Source organism: Thamnophis sirtalis, unplaced genomic scaffold (genome assembly GCF_051295495.1).
Source record: "Thamnophis sirtalis isolate CommonGarterSnake01/CBP01778 unplaced genomic scaffold, rThaSir2_p1.2 scaffold_15, whole genome shotgun sequence".
Lineage (NCBI taxonomy): Eukaryota > Metazoa > Chordata > Lepidosauria > Squamata > Natricidae > Thamnophis > Thamnophis sirtalis.
This window is the reverse complement of record NW_028261395.1, coordinates 15,866,020-15,876,831: the sequence shown is the minus strand read 5'-3', so window position 1 is coordinate 15,876,831 and position 10,812 is coordinate 15,866,020. Positions and strand designations below refer to the sequence as shown.

Genomic DNA, 10,812 nt, shown 5'->3' with positions numbered 1-10,812 from the left:
TAGATCTGATTGTGGATTACATGAAAACAGGGCTTTCAGTACTTTACTCTAAAATAACCCCTGGATTTAATTTGTAGCATTGAGTTAAAGCTGCTGTTGATTTTAAGAGCTTCTCTTCTTTACTATTAGTCAATAAACTCATATAAAATGATCTTTTCTATTAAATTTGGCTGACATTGTTATTGTTTTGTTTTGTGTTATGGAAACTCACATAAATCCACAAGTTGTGTTTCTTCACTATACACAGACAGACAGACAGATCAAACTCTTCCCAGGTAAGTCATATTTTCAACATGGCAGTTTCAATGTTTTGTTGTTGTTGTTATTCAGTCTCCAAGTTGCATCTGACTGTTCGTGACTCCATGGACCACAGCATTCCAGCCACTCCTGTCCTCCCACTGTCTCCCAGAGTTTGCCCAAATCCATCTGTTAAGTTGGGAGACAATGAAAAGGCAGGATTCCAATAAGTGACTTCAGCTCTTTATTTTGCTATAGGAGAAAATGCTCTGAGTGTCTGGCCATCAGTGCCCTGTTTTAAAGGGTCCTGTTGGGCAGCTCAGCCACTTTATTTTCCTGCTGCTCACATGGACCAGTGAGCAGCAGCATGCTAATACTTCTCTCAGTCCAGACCGAAGGGAAACCTAACATTCTATTTGCATATTTAACACCCCTTCCCTCTGAAATGGCATTATAACCATTCACTGATATCTCCAAGCACATAATCACGCAGGTATCCAGGTATTGGTGGGTGCAACTTGACCTGTGCAGTTCTGCTGGACGAGCAGTGGTGGGCTGGCCAGTCAGGTTTGCCGTTGCTCCAGAGTCAGCAACTGGAATCACCTGGAACATCTCCTGGGGTGTGGCTGACTCCACCCGGACAGCCTAGTAGCATCAGAAAGAGTGAAGTGGCTGGGTCAAAGCTCAAAAGGATGCTCAGCTGTGAATGTATCTGGTGGTGAAAGGAAAGTCCGATGCTGTAAAGATCTATTCTCCATAGGAACCTGAAATGTAAGATCCATGAATCAAGGCAAACTGGGCGTGGTCAAACAAGGGATGACAAGACTGAACATCGATATCGTAGGAATCAGTGAACTAAAATGGACAGGAATGGGTGAATTTAATTCAGATGACCATCAGGTATACTATTGCAGGCAAGAATCCCTCAAAAGAAATGAATGAAATGAATGAGATGAATCAAAAGTTGGAATTAAGATTGTTGAGAAATATCAACAACCTCAGACATGCAGATGATACCACTCTGGCAAATTCCTGGCAAATAGATGGGGAAGAAATAGAGATAGTGACGGATTTTATTTTCCTGGGCTCCGAGATCACCACAGATGGGGACTCCAGTCAAGGAATTGACTGGAGCTTGTTCTGGGATGGTTTTCCTTGCAACCTGCACAAAACACAGTGCTGTCCCACTTCTCTGGGGCTCTTGATCTGCCTTCGGCTCTTACACAATGGACTCCATCATTTGCCTTCATGGAGTCTTCCATCTCCCAGCTATCCTTATGGACATTGTTCTTTGTGGTTTGTTCTATCAGCGGCCTCAAATGCTCCAGCTTCCTCTAAGGCTATTTTAAAGGTTAGCTTAGGCTTGGGCAACAGTTTTTTTCTTCAGATGCAGGTCTCTGATTCTGAATACCAGTCTATCCATCATAGCGTCTTCCAGGTTGCTGAACTCACATCTGGCAAGAGATTTTTGTAGGGCGGCTACATACTGGTTTATCATTTCACCTTCTTCTTGCCTCCGATGGTAGAATTCATTTTTGTATACCATCAGTAAAGGTATGGGCACAAAATGTGTGTAGTGAACCCTGTAGCATTTGCCATGGTATCGCCTATAATGGGGTTGGTTCCGAGAGTGCTTCAGCCATCTCGATGACTTCTGGTCCACAATAGCTCAGGAAAAGTGCTTTCTTTTTTCTATCCTCTAACCCTGTAAAGTTGTTGACTTCCAGGAAACATTAGAACCTGAACATATACTTTCCCCAGTTTTCTTTGGCTGGGTTTAATGGAGGTGGTGGAGCATGCATGGCCATCCTGGATGCCATGCATCACTTTTGCAGTGATGGCAGATGCCATGTGGATGTCCAGCTCAGTTTGTCCTTTGTTCTCTTCAAAATCCCACCTTCATCATCAGTGTTAAGTTGGGGTGAATTAAGAGGCAGGATTCCAATAAGCGACTTCACCTCTTTGTTTTGCTATAGGAGAAACTGCTCTGAGTGGATGGCCATCAGTGCGCTCTTTTAAAGGGTCCTGTCAGGCATCCCAGCCATTGACAGTACTTTATTTTACCGCCACTCACATGGGCCAGTGGTGGCGACATGCTAATCTTTCTCTCAAGGGAAAGGGCCCGAAGGGAAACTTAACATTCTGTATACATATTTAACACCATCTTCATTGCATCAAGGACACAATCTAACTACTTCATCTTTCTACTGTCCCCTTCTCCTTTTGCCTTTAGTCTTTCCCAATATCAGGGTCTTCTCCAAGAACTCCTTACTTCTTGTTGGTGGCCAAAATATTTGAGCTTTGGCTTCGGTATCTGTCCCTCCAAAGGACAGTCAGGATGTTTCTGTGTTGAGGGCTCAATTTCCATCTCTGCAATGGGAACAGCCTTACTGGACTGTGCTACAAAAATATAGTGAGGAAGTTACAAAAGTTTCTTATCTCCCCCAGAAAGAGTAGCTGGCATGTTTTTGTCTTGAACCTCCCTTTAGTCTTCCTTCCCCATCTCAAGATTATGTGGAATATATTTTTTCCTGCAAAAATCTGCAATTTTTAACATTATGGCCATCCTCATGGTATCTTAGAAAATCATATCAGTCACTCCTCACTAAATTGATATAAAGCTTGCTGTTATTACTGATAGTTTGGTTCAATGACTATCGGATGACTCCAGAAGATGCTGTAAAGTCACTGGGCATAAAATGACCTAAGATGTTGGGGGGGGGGGAGAGAAGTTGAGAAAAGAGAGAGTCAACAGTTTTCTTTGACCACTTTAGCCTGGACTTTGATTATCAAATGCAGTGGGAAGCTCTGTCCCCTGCTGCTCACCATAAACCTTTGGGGAAAGCCATTGGTCATCATTCAGTTGACTAGTGCTAAGGTCAGTGAAAGCCTCCTTGAGGGTATAATTTCTTCTCCTTCAGGCTCATCTCATTTCTACCATATGCAGTTGTCATTTTTCCTCTGCTGCTCATTTCCAGTGAAGCAAGATCTCTGTTGACTTGAAGGAAACATATGATAAGTGCTTTTCATCAGGGCAAACATTCTGAATGATGAAGCATACTGCTTCTGTTTTCCATAATTGGGTAGACCAGGTTGCCCTGACAAAAAAGCATGTAATCTTTCCCCTGGTATAGCCAACAAAGGGAGGAGAGCCTATGGCTTAAAGGTTAATACATTCTACCTAATATGCAAGCAGCCCAGGTGCAAATCCCAGAAGAGTATGGCTAGCTGATGAGAGCTAAATAGCTTGAAATGGATCTATACTAGTCTCCCTTTATTTCTTTGCCAATAGAACATAAATTCAAAACACAACACATGACAGTTGATCCATGCACCCTGCCATTGCTTCAATGTGTAGAGAAGAATATACTTGAGCTCATTATTAAGAATTCCACTCGGTGAAAATACATCTGAATCAGTGGTGAAATTCAAAAAAATTCCATACCAGTTCTGTGGGCACGGCTTGGTGAGTGCATGCTTGGTGGGTGTGGCTTGGTGCTTATATGACTGGGTGACCATGGCTTAGTGGTCATATGACTGGGTGGGCATGGCTTGGGGGGGGGCTGTGACTGGGTGGGTAGGTGTGGCCAAGTCGACATCACTTCTTTGCCCTTATGAACTACAAAAAGAAGATATACCAATTCTTTCATGCATTTAATACTAAAATAAGAATAAACGAAGTACACAAAACAATAAAAGAGTACACAAATACTTACATAAGAGCAATAAAAGTGTTATCTTCAACATCACTTCTTTGCACCAATAATAATAATGACCTACAAAAAGAAGATATACAATGATATACAAATTTGAGCATTTAATACTTAAATAAGAATAAAAAAGTACACAAAACAATAAAAGAGGTACACAAATACTTACATCAAAGTGTTAGAAGTCTTTAATTTTAAGATGTTTCCACATTGTTTTTCCTTGGCAGTCTCCTCACTTCCACTTTTCTTGATCTTGATTCTTGGATCATCGGCTGTGTGATGGTGTGCTCTTAAGCACTTTTTCACTGCAGGAATAGGGTCCAATTTTGGAAAAGGTAGGCCAGTAACATTGATAGTCATGAAATTGGTTAAATTAGAAACGATTAGGTGACTTCTGCTCTCTGAACATATGATGTTCATTTTTGAAAAACCTCTTTCCACTTCTGCAGAACTTACAGCAATTGTTCTGTCAATATCTTTTGCTTTTTTAACAGTCAGGAATTACATAGTTCTTCAAATCTTTTAACACATTCTCCACAAAATCTGCAGCTGTTCCAGAGCAGTTGTTCATGGAACTACTACTTCTGCAATGTCCCAGTACTCTGGCACCAAAAAATGTAGAAATTGTAATTTATTCATGGTGTCTTGTAGTCGGCTATCTGTTTTAAATGTTCACAGTCAATTAGTCTTTTCTGGACATTTGTTATGATGCTTTCTAAAAGTCTTTCCCGATGAAGTCCAACAAATCAATGATTTTCTACAAATTTTATATTTTTGAAGGTTTCTGAAGTAATTAGTCCATCAACTTTTCTTTCATATGGACCCTTTCTCTTTGTAAGCAGTTCAAATGCTTTCATTGATCTTCTCACCAGTTTTTCAGCTTTTATGATTACATATACATATACATATACATATACATATACATATACATATACATATACATATACATATACATATACATATACATATACATATACATATACATATACATATACATATACATATACATATACATATACTATACATATACATACGTACAGACGTACAGACGTACAGACGTACAGACGTACAGACGTACGTACATACATACATACATACATACATACATACATATATTCCAAATGGTCAGCCATACCTGAGTATTTTGCATTGACATGAAAATACTGATGTAGCACTGGATAAACACACCACACAGCTATGGTTGCCCTTAGCAGCCCATTTTTGTCTAAAAACTCTACCAATCTTTATGATGTCAATTTCAAGTTCCTCAGATATTTTGTCAAGTTCAATTAGGTTCCTATGTGATTGGTGAAAAACAGAGCATATCTTATCAATTAATATTTGTAAATGATTTACTTGCTCTATTTCCTTTATGGAGTCATCTAAAAAAAAGTTGGGGGCAATGGTTCAAGCAGTGCCATATGATGATGTTTGGAAACTCTTTTGCTATTCTAGTGCTCATTCCAGATTTTCTCCCAAGCATAATGCTGGCACCATCAGAGCAAAACGCTATTAAATATTTTTGTAGATATTTTTGGGTAAACCCAACCTTATGTAAACTTTCCAGAACTGAAGAACATATTGTCTCTGCATCTTGTTTCTTCAATTCAACAAGCTCGACAAAAATTGTTGATGAGTTCTCTGAGTCCTCAACATTCACGAAAACTATCACAGCTGGTTTGTAGTATACCGTTGAGGCTTTGTCAATGATCAAACATATTTTCAGATTCTGTGAAATAATGGTGGTAAGCATTTCGGTTTTAATTTTGTTTACAATGCACCCAACTATTTTCACAATTGTTGGCCTTGAATGCAGTCCTATTCGCAGATCTACTCCATTTTCAGTTTGCAATTCTAGCAATTCTTCTTTTCTTGAAATTGGTCTACATGCTTTTGCCAGGCTGTAAACAATTTTGAACATTTTACAAGCAGTGCCTAAGTGTTTTTCAGATATCTTGTCGATTGCTTTTGTTATGGCATCCTGTTCCCTTTGTTTTACGTTGTCTCTACAAATGGTGTGAGCTTTTGATGTAAAATATTATCATTTTCTTCCTTAGAGATGCCTGATGTACTTCTTTATTTTTCCCAGATGCCTCAATATAGAAATTCCATTCTTTGGACACATGATCACCATTCTTTATTGTGAACTTATGTTTTGCACAGTACTTACAACCTAATTTCTTGTTTGAAATTTCCAGTCTCTCATATTTCTCTTGAAAGTTTCTCAGCAGTTGCAATGTCCAGCAGTCAGGAAGATTAATTTCAATTTCGGACCTGGTAACTCAATACTTGATTTGCTGCTGAGAGGAGGGGCTAGATATCACTGTGAAATGACTGACTTTCCCAGGGCTCTGGGATCACCGCCAAATTTGGGTCACAGGACGGTCCAATCTGGACCTAAACCATCCCAAAGAGACGGTGAAAGGGGGGCATATCCTGTTGATCCCAGAGATATCCGCAAGTTTCTGGTGATCCAGGAAAAAGCCCCTCTTGCCAATGACCACGAGTCAGCCATTAGGCTGCTGGAACAGCTGGCAGCTCCGTAATGCAAGGGCAGGAGAGAAGCATGTCATTTTGGTGAGAGTTTTGAATCGTTTTTTATTGGAGGGAGAACACCCTAAATTTGGAAATCTATTTTAAAATAAAGACTGATAAGAGAGTAAGCAGCGGAATTAAAGCATGGTCAATTGAAGATTTCCTTTTGTTCTCCTTTTTACTACAGGAAGCCTGATTGGACTTTTATTGTAATCCACTTTCTAAATTGGACTGACTGGGCTTTTTTTTTTTTACTATTTTTAATGGACTCTTGAAACATTGACATAATTAAGTTTTTATTGTCTAAGAATTTCCTTTTCTTTTTCGCTTAATGAATTATTGTATTTCCCTTTTCTTGATTTCCCTTTCTTTCAGTTTTTTTTAAAGTATGCAGAGCGTTAAGAGACAAAGGCTGAGAGTGGGAAATAAGTATCACTGCCACCTAGTGGATTTTTCTCCTTTCCTCTACCTCTGAATTATTTCTTAGTTTTGTTTTGAGTGGATTTAAGGGAAATCTAAATATATTTTTTTCTCTTCTCCTTTTTTCTTCTTTTTCCTCTATAATTTTTGCTTTTTTTATACTTCAACAGTTCTATTGGGGAATGGTTCACTTCTTTTCTTTTTTCTTTTTTCTTTTTTAATTGGAACTAACTGGACAAGGCATACAAGAGATTAGAGATTTTTACCTTTTTGGTTTTTTATATCATTGCATATTTTTTCCTTTCTCTTTTTCTATGTTTTTTTTTTGCTGTTCCCCTTTAGCCCCTGTTCAAATTTCTCTTTGAAGATGAGTAAAAAAATAACAACCATTGGCTCTGCAACAACAATCCCCTCCTCTTCACCTGCAGGAGGGCAAAGATCAATACAGACAATGCTCCAACAGGAAAAAGACAAGGGAACAACATTAGAGGCAATTATGCAAGGAATACAGAAATTACAAGCAAAAGCAGAGAGCATTGAAAAGAATACAGAAACCATTGAAAAGAGAACAGAAAACACGGAAAAGAGGATTGAGACGATTGAACAATGAACAGAAAACAGAGAAGAAAAGACAGATAAAACAGAGGAAAAAACTTTGTTAAGAAATTTACACAAGCCATACAAAATTACATACTATAAGCAAACAGCAAAGATAATGATAAATGGAGAATTGACATATTCTATTGAAATAAAGAAAGGAACAAGACAAGGCTGCCCTATATCACCTCTACTCTTTGTTTTAACACTAGAAGTGTTAAATGGAAAGATTAGAGAAGAAAAAGAAATAAAAGGAATGAAAAAAGAATATAAACTACAAGCATTTGCAGATGACCTGGTTTTTATTCTTGAGGACCCATTAGAATTGGCACATAAATTGATAGAAAGAATAGAGGAATATGGAAAAGTAGCAGGGTTGAAAATCAATAAAGATAAAACAAAGATTCTGACAAAGAATATACCATCAAGACAAAAGAAGAATTGGCAGATGCCTTGGAGATTCAAGTCACAAATATGGTCAAATACTTGGGGATATACGTAACTGCAAGATGCAGCACACTTAAAGAGAATAACTATTATAAACTCAAGCAGCAGATTGCGACTGACTTCATGAAATGGGAAAGTGTACAACTATCAATGATAGGGAGAATATCTACAATTAAAATGAATATCTTACCCAGAATTTTATATTTGTTGCAGACAATCCCAATTAGATTAGGGAAAGACTTTTTTGATGAATCAAATAAAATAGTGCTGAAGTTTATTTGGCAAGGGAAAAAAGCAAGAATAAAACTAAAATTGTTACAAGATGCTAAAATAAAAGGAGGATTGGGCTTGCCTAACTGGGAACTATATTATCAGGCAGCAAGTTTGATGTGGGTCAAGGAGTGGATAACATTAAGGAACTTCAGATTATTGACTGTAGAAGGACATGACTTACTGTTGGGATGGCATGCTTTTTATGGTATAGGTATTTGGGAGGGGAAGCGTACTGGTGAAGATGTCTGGTGAAGAAGAGGGAGCTTGTTTCCATCAACTACTGTGCAGCTGGATGGACTTGTTTATGCCCAGTCAAGGTCAACCATCCCTGCATACCAGATGGATGAAGCCACCTGAAGATGCTCCCCACATGACACCCATGGGGACTGAGGATCTGGTATTCAGCCTGGGTTCATGGAAGAAGGGATCTGAGAATACTTTCAATATGTACTTTTTTTGTGGCTTTAGCCTCAGACCTTGTTTTACTTTCGTTGCTATCACTTCGTATCCAGTAAAAATACCTTTTCTCTAAAACCATGGAGTTTGGGGTTTCCTTTCTTGGATTTTGAAGGAGGCACATCTGACACTTTGTGACATTTTGTGTGTTTGTGTAGTAAGTGTGAAACACTACAGAAACACACCAGACCTCACAAAGCAGCACTAATCTGAAAATATAAAAGCAGCAAAAAATTCCTAAATTTTATATGCCTATTTCCTAAAAAAAAAACCAATAAAATTTCCTTTAAAAAAAATTAACTTTTTTTTTTTAAAAAAACCACTTACTTATCTAATTGAAGGCACAAGGCAGGCAGGCAGATTCAGTTGCTTGCCGATGATATGGATGCAGGCTGCAGCCATGGGATTGCAGCAGGCGAAGCAAGGCAGGCGTTTCTGTGACCAGCGGCTTGGGATTCAGTCTGAAGTGAAAGCTGGAGGCTGGGGAAGAGGTGGAATAGTTAACTAGGCCCGCTTGGGATGGAGCTGAGGTGGCTTAGCCAGCCAGGTGAGCCCGGGGATGGTGGGGGAGGTAGCATGCTAGGCCACAACCGATCCCCTGGGGCTTCACGAACTACATGAGGCAGGGAGGTGGCGTGCTAGGCCACAACTGGTATTGCTTACCTTTAAGATTTAAGATTTAGTTTATTTGTATGCCGCCCTTCTCCAGGAGGGACTCAGGGTGGCAAACAACTCAAAAGGGGAAAAGGGGATACAAGCACAATACACGTAATTAAAATACACAAGAGTCATACAGTCATACAAGTCGAGAGGGGAGGCGAACTCATCAACCCCAGGCCTGCCGGCACAGCCAGGTTTTGACGGCTTTCCGGAAGGCCTGGAGAGAGGTGAGGGTCCGAATCTCCGTGGGGAGTTCATTCCAAAGGGCCGGAGCTGCTACAGAGAAGGCGCTCCCCCGGGTGGTAGCCAGATGGCATTGGCTGGTAGAGAGAACCCGGAGGAGGCCGACCCTGTGCGATCTAACGGGTCTATGGGAGGTAATTGGCAGCAGGCGGGCTCTCAAGTACCCAGGTCCAATACCATGAAGGGCTTTATAAGTTACGACTAGCACTTTGAAGCGTATCCGGAGACCGATCGGTAGCCAGTGCAGCTTGCGGAGGATAGGTGTAACGTGGGTGTACCGAGGTGCACCCACAATCGCTTGCACGGCTGCATTCTGGATGAGTTGTAGTCTCCGAATACTCTTCAAAGGCTACTCCATGTAGAGCGCATTGCAGTAGTCCAGTCTTGAGGTCACGAGGGCGTGAGTGACTGTCGCGAGTGCCTCCCGGTTCAGGTAGGGGCGCAACTGGTGCACCAGGCGAACCTGGGCAAATGCCCCCCTGGTCACAGCCGACAGGTGATGTTCTAAGGTCAGCTGTGGGTCCAGGAGGACTCCCAAGTTGCGTGGCCTTTGAGTAGGCATCAGCAATGCGAGTGAATGAGGTCCTGAGCAGGTGGCAGTGTGGCGACTGAGCGAGGGGCTGAGCTGAGCGGGCATTGGCAAAGCAAGTAGCTGGGCCGCATGGCGAAGGGAACTTATATAGGGCAGGGGTGGGTGGGTTTCAGTTATGACAAGTTTTGAGCTAAGGCCTCCATCTTGGATTTTGGCAAGGATCCCCCTGCAAATGCATCCTCTGCCTTGAACCCTACCAAACATAAGATGCCCTTGGTCCTCTCTGAGCTTGTTTTCTTGCAGACATTTCATTACTCTAACTAGGTAACATCATCAGTGCTAGTAAGGAGTGGGTTTTGCTGTCAGGTTATATTCTGGTGCCTTGCCCTGTGTTTGTGGGTGGGGGTAGTCTTAGAGATTCTTTGGTTGGGGTATTACTAACTTGATTGATTGAAATTAACCTTGAAGTTAATCTATGCTGATCTGAGTGCTGATTACTAGTGGAGTGGGGCTGGGATCTTTTTGTTCTCTTTTGGGCTGGTTGATTGTCTCTTTTGCATAGTCTATAGATGTTGTTACTGTCTAGGCATCTATTGACCCTGAGCTACAAATATTCTCCTTTATTGGTACTACAAAGCATGATTAGACCAAAAAAGTCACTCCAAGTGTCTCTTTTCCTCTTCTAATTCTTCTGTTTTCCAA

At 40.6% G+C, this 10,812-nt stretch overlaps 1 pseudogene; it reads right to left on the bottom strand.

Annotated features, from left to right (window-relative positions):
* Positions 1 to 984: 984 nt before the first annotated feature.
* LOC148042509 (E3 SUMO-protein ligase KIAA1586-like) lies at positions 985 to 8,757 on the bottom strand (annotated as a pseudogene).
* Between the last annotated feature and the right edge of the window lie 2,055 nt (positions 8,758 to 10,812).